General features: G+C 35.2%; 1 long non-coding RNA gene across 2 annotated transcripts in view; it reads left to right on the forward strand.

Annotated features, from left to right (window-relative positions):
- Window positions 1-299: 299 nt before the first annotated feature.
- LOC111092848 overlaps window positions 300-12,979 on the forward strand; it is a 176,494-nt gene continuing 163,814 nt past the window's right edge. Inside the window, exons 1-2 of one of the 2 annotated variants that reach the window (XR_005379932.1) lie at window positions 312-347; window positions 571-651. This is a non-coding gene — a long non-coding RNA (uncharacterized LOC111092848). Of the gene's footprint in view, window positions 348-570; window positions 652-12,979 lie in introns of both variants that reach the window. The other variant, XR_005379933.1, reaches the window with a different exon arrangement.

Here is a 12,979-nt window from a genome sequence, read left to right on the forward strand (position 1 = left end):
CTAGGCAACCTGCACAGTTGCCTGCTGGCTCCTTTAGAGACTCAGAGAGAAGATGTTTTAGACTGAGAGTTAGGCTTTCAGGCTGGAAATTTCAGTCCTAGAGTTTTAATGGGCTCATCATTCTTAATTTACTTAGTTGCAGAGAGCCTGAGAGAACACTGCCTTCTGGAGTCCATGCATAAGTGACACTATAGGATTTGGTGGTCCTGAACATGCTCCTGGTGAGCACTGTATGTAACACAGGAGAGATGTGTCATAAAAGCACCTGTATGAGGGGTCAAAACATCAGATGGGTAGCTCTTTGAGTGCCTGGCTTCATAAGGATAAAATCTGGAATGTTTTGAGAAGTAAGTAGATGGATCATCCTTTGGGGATGCCAATGAAAATATCATCATTAAAAAATAAGTTATGATAAAGAGTTTGAGGTAACTTTCTGAGAAATACCTTGGAATCAGTTGTTCTTTTCTGATGATCATTAAGTAACTAGAGGGAGGCAGGTTTGACATATTCTGGGTAAAGAAAGAAACCTGACCAAGTCCCATGCCTGACAAGATGGCCATATCATCTCAGGAAGAAGAGGTCATGGAGGATATGGAATCAGGGCCAATGAAGGGGCAGTGCCATCCAGACCACAGCTTTATTCCCTGGAGGGTGAGTTGTTAGGGCATTAGCTTCCTTGGTTGTCTTCATAGAGAATGGTGGTTGGCTCTTATTACCTGTGCTAATGATAAAGGAGATGAAGAGAGTGGTAAATCCAAAATAACAGATGTCCCCAAACAGTTTAGGCTTAGTTTTGAATATCTTTCTAAGAAATAAAACAATAGAAATCTCAAAGGCCTTACCTCCTTTCTTTATATTTGGACAAAAAGCATCTTATTTAGGAACTGAATATAGTAATAATTTCTCCCACTTGTTGAGTTTCTACGGTACTCCAGGAAGTGGGCTGGGTGCTTTTTGTATGTTATCTCATTTAGTTCTCATGAAAAATCCATGAGGAAGGTATCATTATTATTCTCACATATAATTTTGTAGATTTAGTGTGAAGACCTTGACCAAGAACCTATCATGCAGTGTTCCTAGTCATACCAATGAATCAAATAGGAAAAACAAAGATGTCACAAAAATTAAAATAAAATTTACTTCCAATTACTTACTAATCAATAAACAAGTTTATCTGTCACCATTAACACTGCTAATAATCAGCTCGTAGATAGTTTTAGATTCTTCTTACTGAATATTTTCATAGGAAATTTCATGATAACCAAAGAGGAGAAAAAAAATCAAAGCAAACGTTTCAAGGAGTATTACCTTTGTTGCATTCAGCTGTGCAGAAACAAAATCATAACCCGATATACTTGCGCATTCATTTTTTGTTTCTTAACCACATCAGGCCTCAGCTGGGAGTGTTTGCTGCCTTATCTTTTATGTTCTGTAGTGTGTCTGGGTATCACCTTGATGTGTTAATCCCAAGTTTTAAGCCAGTGGTGATCAAACTTTTACATGCATAAAAATCAGTCAGAGTGCTTGTTAGAAAGGTACATGTGTTGGCTTCACCCCAGAGTTTGTGATTCATCAGCTCTGGGGTGGGGTGCAGCAATTTCCATTTTTAACAGGCAGCACAGCTGTTTCTGATGCAAGTAGTTCTGGACACTTTTTGAGAAACTCTACCCATGTGAGAAATGACAGTGGTGATGACCAGGGCAGCATCCATGGGCCAGGTAATGGTGGGATATTCATAAGGCACCTTGTTTACTTGAAACCTTTTCCCTGCCTACTTGTTCCTCCCACATTTCTTGTTCTCCTTGTCTTCAATCCAAGTCCCAATGGATTCCTCTCCTGCCACCATCAGATCTGTTTAGAATAAATACCAAGAAGCAATGTCTTGCTGATTGATTGTCTAGGCTTAGCCTATCAGTGAGGTGGGAACCTGTGTTCTGGTATTTCACTTACAACTTGGTCCCAAAAACTGGAAATCTTACTCTAAATGAAGAAATTCATTTAGAGGTAATAAACTACCGTCAAGTCTTTCAACAAGTGTGGGTTCTATTCTGTGGGCAAAGCCTTGCTGTGAAGAGCATGAAACCCTGAATTGGGGCTTGGTCACTTATAAATTGCACAGTTCTGAGCCTGTAGTCATTTATACTCTTAGAAAAATAGCTGTGTCATATGCAAAAAAGAAAATGATAATCCCAACATTGCCTAGTTGCTCAGATGACTCAATGTTGTCATTCATTAATTTAACAAATATTTGTTGTGCATTATGAGCCAGGTGCTAGTGGAGTCAAGTAATAGTCATTAATTTTGAACTCACCCAATCCTTGTTTCCTGTTCACATTTTTCTCTTTTGTGTATGTTCAGCATCCTTATCTTTTAATTATCTAATTTCCTGCCAAACATAGTCCATATGAAATTAACATTTGTAAAACTTTTGAGTAATATGTATATTCCTTATTTACAGCTAAAAGAAACACATGCATTATTTTATTTAATTATCTAATATTTATCAATTACCTAGTAATCATTAATTACCTAATATTTACCAATTACCTTTATTAGTTACCTAATATTTTAAATTATCTATTATTTATTAAGTACCTATGATGATAGGTGACAGCCAACCAGGGAAGATGAATATTCAACAACTAATTTCACAATTATTGGAACACAGTAAATTCTGCAAAAATTTAAAAGTGATCTATAAACTAGAACAGGAATATTTGGCCTAGTTGGTGGGATGGTGTGGGCAAAAAATACTTCCTTGAGGAAACAAAATGTAAGCAAAGTTTTAAAAGGAGAATGTGAATTAACCAGGCTCAAGTAAAGGAGAGTGGGCTGACCAGGGGAAGGTTTCAGGGAGAAGGTTCCTGTATTTCTTCCCAAGCAAGAAGGAGCATGACACTTCTAAGGAACTTGAGAAAACTTGTCCTTAGAAAGGTTAGTCTCCTTGCTGGTGGGGAATGGACTGGAAGAGGCAAGTCAAGGAAAACTGGGAGCTTGGACCAGAGAGGTCATAGAAAATGTGGACTAACGTGGCTGGGTAGAGAGATTATGTAGGAGCTGAAACAGAAAAGTCTTATCACTTGATGGGAGATGGCATGCAGAGGGCAGAGAGGTGTGGAGCAGCCCATGTTCTTGGCTCCCCAAGTACTGTTGGAGAAAGAGACCATTCATCACAATGTAGCTGATATTTCTAATGTTGTCCTGTTGCTATGAGGCAGTAGGAGTAATAACTCCTGTCACTATGTTGTGCTTAGCATAGTGTCACTAGAAGAGCAGTGGTTGGAAGTCAAAGAAATCCATGTTGTGATGCCAATTCTGTCACTAGTTTGGGGAAATCTCTTAACCACTTGCTGTAGATTGGGTTTTATCATTTGTAAAATTTTGGATTCTAAACTGTCTAAAATTTCAGTTCTGACTTTTTATAGTGCTTTATGTTGAGCTAATGATGTTAAGTCAATTAAAATGTAATTCAACAGTGTTTTTCTTTTTTCTTTTTTCTTTTTTTTTAGCATTTTACGAAGTCCTTGTAACCTCATTCAACTAGAAGTCTAAGCATTATCCTTGAATCCTTTCCCACAAATGCCACATCTAACCTAGCATCAAGTCTTGTCAGTTCTACCCATAAAACAGATCTTGAACCTGCCTATGTCTTCATTACTGCTATTACCTCCCTAGTCCAAGTCACTATTCATTCCTTCCTGGATACTGTGATGGTATCCTAACTAGTTTCCTTCTTTCTACTCCTGCCTTCCCACAACCCACTCTCCATGCAGTATCCATTTCATTTAAAAAATGTAAATCAGATCATGTGACTAATGACCAAAACTTTTTGCTGATTTCCTATCATACTTAGAATAAAATATGAGCTCCTTCCTTTTTCTCATGAAGTCCTTCTTCATTTGTACCCTCACTGCCTCCTCTTCCTCTTTGTTTGGCACTCCTCAGTCTCAGGCTCTTAGCTGCAGTATGGTTTTTTTTTTTTTTTTTTTTTTTTTTTTTTTTTTTTTTTTTTAACAGGCCAACCTCCTTTGTGCCTTAGCAAACCATTCCTTTTGACTAGAAGATACTTTCTTGGCTCTTTGCATGCCTGGTTTCTCTTCCTCATTCAGTTCCCATCCTAGATGTTTCCTCTTTAGACAGATCTCTCTTTAACTACCCAATCTGGTAGCCTCCTGGTCACTCTCAAGCACTTTGCGTTATTTCAGTTCTCTGAAGAGAATTTATCATCATCTGAGATGTGAATTGCATGTTGATTAGTTGTCTTCTCCCAGAATATAAGCTCTATGAGAGAAGGAATTTTATCTTTCTCATTGTTATCATGTTTCCAGTGCAAAATAGTCTTTCATGTATTAGTTACATGGGAAATATTTGATAAATAAATGAGTGAACGGGGACATATCAAGGAGCAAGACAGTTCTTATGGATTTTATAATCTTACAAAGTGCATAATTTGTTATACTTGCAGGGTTTATGGGCAGTCAAGTAGTTAACATTTCTTAAATTCAATCTCAAAGTTCTTTACCACGGTCTTTGCAGCCTCTGTTTAGTTGCTGCCACATCAAGCACACGTCCCATTTTTTTTTTCTGAGAAGGTTAGATCATCCTATAAAAAAGAAATAGCTCTTAAACTAAAACATTGATGAAAATATGACTAGACTCTATTTTATCCAGACGAATAATTTGTGTTCCCAAACTGTTAGTATTGCTGTTATTATATTTTTTTAGTGCATGACAATTTTGGTAGGATGTCAAATATATTTTCCAGTGTTAATGAAATATTAAAGCAAAAGGAGCTAAAAGATCCTGTAAGGGATTCTGACCTGTTTTGCCTCTAAGCTATTCTATGACCTCTGAACAACTTTGTCCCTTATTTTCCTGACCTGTAAAGACTAAATAATGTAATAGAAATCTTTCATTTTCAGGTTACATAGAAGGAAAAAGTCAGATTCTTCCAGTCTCACAGCCACTCCCTAGAGATCATTGAGTATCCTTGAAAAAAAAAAAAAAAAGAATCTATTGGCTCAGCTAGTGAGAGTCATTTACTGCCCCCCTCCCCCACTGTTCTGAGGGTTGACTGCCAGCCTGGGATCATGCAAGGGCATTGTAAGGTCTTACTTTTCTTAATGTTATTTTTTCATCTGTCTTCCAGAGTGTCTGAAATGTCTACCACAAGAATAGCTCCTTCTGGTTAAGAGGTTATCTCCAGGGAGACATGTTTAAAATGAGCTCCTTGTGTAGATAACACATGAGCACCATTTAGCACATCTGTACTGATTGGATTATTAGAATAGAAGTTGCCTTCCAGAAGAAAACTTGAGCTAAGGGAATGGCATATGTCATTTTCTGTTCCTTCTTTCTTTGCATCCATCCCTCTTTAGAAGTATTACTTCTAAGGTCAAAACTACTGTGAGGCCATAGGTAGAATTAAAAAAAAAAAAAAAAGGAACAGCCTCTCTCAAGGAACTTTCAGTGTAGTGGAGCTGATAATAATATAAAATTTAACTAGAGTATACAGGCAAAATGAAATAAACATTATTAAATTATAAGGACAGGAGTAGTTCATGTTAGCATGGAATATTGGGACCAGCTTTGTGGAGGAGATAGAATTTCATCTGAGCTTGAATTGGGCTTTGAAGCGCAAGGAGGATTTCAATAAACAGAGGTGGAATGATAAGGGGTAAAAATAGGAAAGGAGAGCACTTTCTCTCTGAGAGAACAGCATAAACAAAGGCAAAGTAAATTTTGAGGAAAATTAGAATTTGCAAATATCTGGGAAGTGAATTGTTTTCATTTGCTTTATTGAGGCATAATTCACCTACAATAAACTATACACATTAAAGTGTGTAATTTGATAAACATGTATACACCTGTGAAATAATCACCATAGCCCATATGGTGAACATTATCCACCCCCCACAAAGTTTCCTCATGCCCCTTGACAATTCCTCCCTCTGGCCCCTTTAGACAGCCAAATGACCTGCTTTTTGTCATTATATAAATGGAATTGTACAGTTAATTCTTTTTTTTTTTCTTGTTAGGGTTTCTTTCACTTAGCATAAATATTTTGAGGTTCGTTTATGCTATTGTCTATCAATAGTTCATTCCTTTGTATTGCTGAATTGTATTTTATTGTATAAGTATACCACAATTTGTTTATCTATTCACTTGTTAATGGAATTTGGGATCATTTCCAGTTTGTGGTTATTACAAATAAAGCTGTGTGAACATTCTTGCCAAGATCTTTACATGAACGTATGCTATCATTCCTCTCGGGAAAATATCTAGAGGTGGAATAGCTGGATTGTATGGTAGGTGTATGCTGAACCCTTTAAGAAACTGCCAAACTCTTCCAAAGTGGATTGCCATTTTACATTCACCGTAGCAATGTGAGTTTCAGTTTTTCCATACCTTTGTCAACACTTGGTACAGTCAGACTTTGAATTTTAGCCTTTGTAATCAAAGTGTGGTGGTACCTAATTGTGGATTTAGTTTTCATTTTTTCTAAAGACTAATGATATTGAGCATTTTTTTCATGTACTTATTTGCCATTAGGATATTTGCTTTGGTGAAGTGTGTTTATGTTTAAATCTTTTGTTTATTGATTAATTTTTTAAAATTGAGTTTTGAGAGTGCTTTGGATATAAGTCCTTTGCTGGCTATGAGACTTAAAAATATTTTCTTTCTGTTCATAGCTTGTCTTTTCATCCTCTTAACAGTGCTTTTGAGGAGCAGACATTCTTGATTTTGGTAAATTCCAATTCATTAACTTTTCTTTTTACGGATAGTCATGTTCACATTTTTTTCATAATTTCTAAGAAATCTTTGCCTATCTCAAGGTCACAAAGAGTTACAATTTGTTTTAGAATTTTATAATTTTTTATTTTAAATTCAGATCTATGATCTATTTTGAGTTTATTTTTATATATGGTATGAGATATGGCCTGAAGTTAATTTCTTTTAATGATTCATTTGTTGAAAATGTTATACCATTTATTGAAAAGATTATCCTTTCTACATTGACTTGCCTTTGCATCTTTCTAAAAAATTTGTTCTCCATATATGGCTAGGAATATTTATATTTTCTTGTTCTGTTCCACTGTTCTATTTGAGCATCTTTAGTCAATAAAGATAATTCTGAATTTTTATACTAAATCTTGAAATCAGATAGAGTTAATTTGTCAATTTGTTCTTCCTTTTCAAGTTATTTTGGTCATTCTAGGCTGTTTGCATTTCCAGAATCAGTTTTCTAATTTTTACAGAAAATCCTGCTGAGATTTTGACTGGGATTGAATTGAATCTGCAGATTAGTTTGGGTGGAGTTGGAGTTAGCCTAACAATGTTGAGATTTCTGATCAATTAAAAGGTATATGTTCCTATTTATTTAGGTCTTTTAAATTTTTCCTTTGCAGTTTTTTTGTTTGTTTTCATTGTACAGATTTTCCACATATGTTTTTTGAGATTTATCCATATTTCATGTTTTTTTGATGCTATTTTAAATGGAATTTTTAAAAGATTTAAAAATTTATATATTTGAGGGGCGACCACAAGCAGAGGGAGAGGCAGACAGAGAGGGAGAAGTAGACTCCCCACTAAGCACAGGGGTTCAACCTCAGGATCCCAAGATTATGACCTGAGCCAAAGGTCATAATCTTAACCCAATGCTTAACCCAATGAGCCACCCAGGTGCCCTGTAAATGGTATTTTTTAAGTTTCATTTTTTGATTGTTTATTGGCAGTACATAGAAATTCATCTGGATTTTATATCTTGACCCTATAACTTAAAATTTAGCTATTTTATTGGTTCTAATAGCTATTTTATAGATATTGTATTTTCTATATCAATGACTATGTTATCTGTGAGCAAAGACAGTTTTATTTCTTCCCTTTTTACCTGGATACCTTTTATTTCTTTTCCTTGGCTTACTGAAATGACTAGGATCTCCAGTACAATATCGAATAGAGTTGGGAGAGTAGACATCCTTGCCTTGTCTTGATCTTAGGGGAGCATTGTTTTTTACTATTGTTATCTGGCTGAATTGTATTCTCCCAAAATTCATGTATTAAAGTCCTAACCTGTGTTACTTCAGACTGTAGCTGTATTTGGAGACAGGGCCTTTAAAGAGGCAATTAAGTTAAAATGAGTTTATGTGGGTGGACCTTAATCCAATGTGATTATTGTCTCTGGAAGAAGAGGACATTGATACCCACAAGTAGTAGTGAGGAAAGATCATGTGAAGACAGAAAGATTCCTATCTAGGAGTCAATGGGGAAGGCCTCTGAATGAAACAAATCTTGCCAATACCTTGACCTTCTAGCATCTAGCCTAACTTCCAGACCTGTGAGAAAATAAATTTCTGTTGTTGAAGCTACCCAGTTGGCAGTGTTTTGTTTTGGCAGGATTACCAGGCCAATACAACCATTAGGTATGGTGTTAGCTGTAGGTTTTTTGTAGATACCTTCTACCAGGTTTTGGAAATTCTATTATAAGTTTGTAGAGAGTTTTAATCAGGAATGTAAGATTTGTCAAAGCTTTTCTGAATCTATTGAGAAGATCTGATATTTTTATTTTTTAGCTTGTTAATAGGGTGACTCAAATGAATTGCAGTAGTGATTTAATATGCCATAGAAATTCCTATGAGTGGGAAATAATGATATTTTTCAGGTCTTTCTGTGCTATCAATGAAACAAAAATGTACTTAGCCAAAAATCAGCCTATACTGGTTGGTAAAATTCTCTGTGGGATTTCATAACTAGAAAAGAAGCAGTGATAGTGGATAATAAATAGTAATACCTAAAATTGATTGTAATCTGAATCTTGAACTAACTGAAAAACTTCTATGGTTGACTTTATAATAGAGAGAGGTATTAGGAAAATGGAGAATGTAGCAACTGACAAAACCCAAATATTTAAAATATAGTCTGGGATTTGGTCTCCTTTTGGTTAGATTTTGTCCATACATCTTTGTTCACAATGGAGGTATGAAGAATGGGTAGTTTGTGTAGGTGATATTTAAAGACTTTGAGGAAGGTGTCCTCCTCCTCTGCAAAAGCAGCTGCTCTGTTTTATTAGCAGTTCATTTCTTTGGGTGAGCATGGACTCTTGTAAAATTAGATTTCATTTGGAGAACCAGTACTTTGGGCTGTTTACTGTCGATAACCAGTTTCAGGTGGTTTGCTTTCCTACAGGCCATTTTGCTAAGATCAGAGCACTAAGAAGCTAAGAATCTTATTAAATGAGTTTAGGATTAAAAAAAATGAGTTAAGGATAATTGTGAAGTATGAAATCATCACATTACAGGACACTGCCTGGTTAGAAGTTTGGTGGTGGGCAACATGAAGGCATAAGAGCTCAAGGCAGGTCTGGGGCTGGCAGGGAAAAGAAAGTGACACATTCCAGGAGGCAAAGTGGGGTGCACAAAGGGGAAGTAGGAGATTATTGAGTATTATCTAATAAAACAAATACATATGAGGACTTTCATGTGCTGGAGTCCAGTCTGGACATAAGGATGAACAAGTTAGTACTTTTATTTTATTATTTTTAAAAAGATTTTATTTACTTATTTATGAGAGACACAGAGAGAGGCAGAGGGGGAAGCAAGCTCCCCGCCAGAAGCCTGATGCAGGACTTGATCCCAGGACTCCAGGATCATGTCCTGCTCAATCACTGAGCTACCCAGGCATCCCAAGTTAGTACCTTTAAATGAGAGTAGGGATGGGAGTGAGGTGAGAAATGGCTTGAGGGAGGAGCAGGGAGATGGATGGGAAACAAGGGGGTAATTTGATATGCCAACAGCTGTCACAAAAGTGCTCACAATTGGGCTGGAGCAAGGCAGAGGCAATCTTGAGAGAGTAGCTAGAGAAGGGAGTCGGTTAGTAAAGCCCTAGACAGGAGAAGACCAATAAAGAGTTCTATTATGGTTTTGATGATACCTGCATATTCCCATAGGATATTTAGTTTTAAAGGAAGATTGCATTGTTTTCCATATTCTGTGTTTGCTAGGGCAAGATGCTAAGAAAAAGAAAAATAGCTTATAAGAAGAATAGAAGAGTCACGTAACACTTGGGGAACCAAAAAGTCTGTTGGCTCTCATCTCTGAGCATTTGGTTAATTAAAAATTTCTTGATATGGGATAAACTTTAACCCATTAATGATGTTTACTGCTAAACATGTGTACAAAGAGATAGCATAATAAAGTAGGTAAGAGCAAGGGCACTGAGCCGTGTCACCCAGGTTCCAATTCTGGTCTCACTCTTTATTGCTTATATTATTTTTGAGCAAATTAACCTTTCTTTACTTCAGTTTCCCCATCTGGAAAGTGGAATTAATAGAAGATTTTTTAATGAGGCCAGTCGAGCTAAATGTGCAAGTTGCTTAACAATGCCTAGCACATATGAGATAGAGAATGAATATTATTTTAATTATAGAATATGAGTTTGGAAGAAGGGGAGATCTGAATTTCAATCCTGGCTCTGCTATGTACCTACTGGCCTCAGTTTTTTAAATCATACAATGGATGTAGTAAGTTTTGTATGGTCACTATATGAATTAAATGACATAAAATACATAATGCCTAATCAATTATCTGATTATTCATTGACACTTCATAGCTATTGTCTATTATTATTACATAATTTTTAATGGTCATCTCTGACCATAGTTTTTTCAGCGTGACCTTTAACAAGCTATTGCCTAGGAGGATTAAAAAAAGTATTCCTATGAATTTAGTGATTTCCTTTATACATCATAGACTGGGTGAAAATCAAGTCTTTTTTAGAATTAAGCTGTTCATTTCTAGCTCTGTTTCAAGGAAGAGAGAACTGAAAATATGATATGTGGCAATATGGTTAGAGTACTTAGCTAAAAGCTAGCAATGTATTGACTAAATCTTACAAATATATTTATGTATTTTTTAAAAAATTTATGTGGCATCTCTAATCAGTGGGGAGAAGATGAGATAAATTTCATTAAATGATATTGGTATTGTGATAATTAAATAGTCTATTGGGAAAAATAAAGTTAATCCATAGCTTAACTATATTCCATAAAGCCCAAAGATATTACATATAAAATATGAAATCATAAAAATCATAAAAGAAAAAACTGCAGATGCATTATATTTTTACCTTTGGAATGGAGAAGGGTTTTTGTCGCTAAGAATTCAGAAGTCTTAAGAGGCAGATACGTTTGACCACAATAGACAAATATATATTTACACAGCAAAACTATCATAACCAAATCAAAAGATGAATTGGGGAAAATGATCTGTAATTCTTATGCATAAATGAGTAATGTTCTTAATATATACAGAACTTCTAGAGGTTGGTAAGAAAAAGACTAGATGTATCTTTTAAAGTGGACGAATAATATAAATAGACACTTCACAGGAAAGGAAATACAGCCGGACCTTTAAAAATGTGAAATATGTTCAAAGTCATTCATAATAAGATAGATAAATGCTAATTAAACCTATACCAAAAAAGTATTTTTTCACCTATCATTTTGCAATGGTACCTTCCCTATAAAGTGCAATTTGGCATTATCTATCAAAATTATAAATGCATTTTCCTTGGACCTAGAAATTTTACTTCTGGAATTCATCCTTCAGATAAAATTGCACACAAAAGAATGGCTTATATACAAGCTTATTTGTTCTAACCTGGTTTTTAATAGCAAACATTGCAAGTAACCTATGTGTCCACCAATAGGGGACTAATTTAAAAAATTTTTGGTCCATTCCCTAGAACGCAATACAAAGCAGCTCTAAAAAAGAAAAATAAGTTTTCTATGTTCTGAAATAGAAAATTCCTCCAGATGTATTGATTTGCAAAAACAAAAAGATCTAGAACAATGTATATAATATTCTATATTTTGTATAAAACAGTGGGAAGAAAATGAATATAAATTTGCATGCGATTATAATTGCATAAAGCAACTCTGGAGAGATACATAAGAAACTACTAAAATTGATTACCTTTGGGGTGGCAGGGGGCAAACAGGGCAGAGAGAAACAGGAATGGGAGTGAGATCTTTAACTACGTTGTTTTTTAATATCGTTTTAATTTATAACTCGGTACATTTATTACCTGCTCAAAAATGAAATAAGTTAAAATAAAATTCTTCTGTCTCTTGAATCAACAGTTACAATCTTCCCAGGATCTTGGGAATCTACAGATAATGTTATTTTTCTTGAAATAATTTTGTCTTTTCATTTTCCATTTTATCTTATTAGTCTCCCATAAAGCCTCACAGAACATAATGAACCTAGAGCCCAATAGGAGATGATGTAGTGCTGTGGTCAGCCACCAGCAAAGTTGGACCAATTAAGATATTTTCCTCCTGATATCTTAATAATTTCCATTTCTTTTGTTAATCTGTTTCCCTAAAAAACAAATAACTCAGATGGTGCTAAGTTAGCATCAGTTGTAGATATGCACGCTGGACGGGCAGTTGTGTTAGAACAAGTTCTATTATAAGCCATCTTATGACAAGCTAGATAATTTCTTACATGATTATTCATTTATGATTGGAAATAGTGCTCCATGTCATATATGAAGTTCAAGAACTGGCAAAGGCAAAAAAGATTTTCACTATAAGATATTTTACTGGAAAAGGCCAAGTGTTTGATATTTTTGGCCTATGAAGCTGATTAGCTCTGAAGAGCCAAACAACAGATTTAATTTTATCAAATTAACCAATGTTAAATGTACAGAGTTAAAAATGATTTTTTTCTGTTTATTAATGCCTTCAATGTTACCCCTTGTGCTTTAAAATAAAATGCAAGGTTCAACCTTATGATTGAAAGATTAGACGAGGCTTGAACCAGTAAAAATAGATTTTTTTAAAGGAAAAGTTATTTTGAGTGGAGTGCTAGCTGTACTAGACAAATTCAGTCGGGCCTCCTCTTCAGTCTTGTCAAAGCTTAGCACAGTCCAGAAGGCACTAGTGTGTATGCCAAAAAATCAGAGCAGCAGCAGTTAA

The sequence above is a fragment of the Canis lupus genome, chromosome 27 (assembly GCF_011100685.1).
Source record: "Canis lupus familiaris isolate Mischka breed German Shepherd chromosome 27, alternate assembly UU_Cfam_GSD_1.0, whole genome shotgun sequence".
Lineage (NCBI taxonomy): Eukaryota > Metazoa > Chordata > Mammalia > Carnivora > Canidae > Canis > Canis lupus.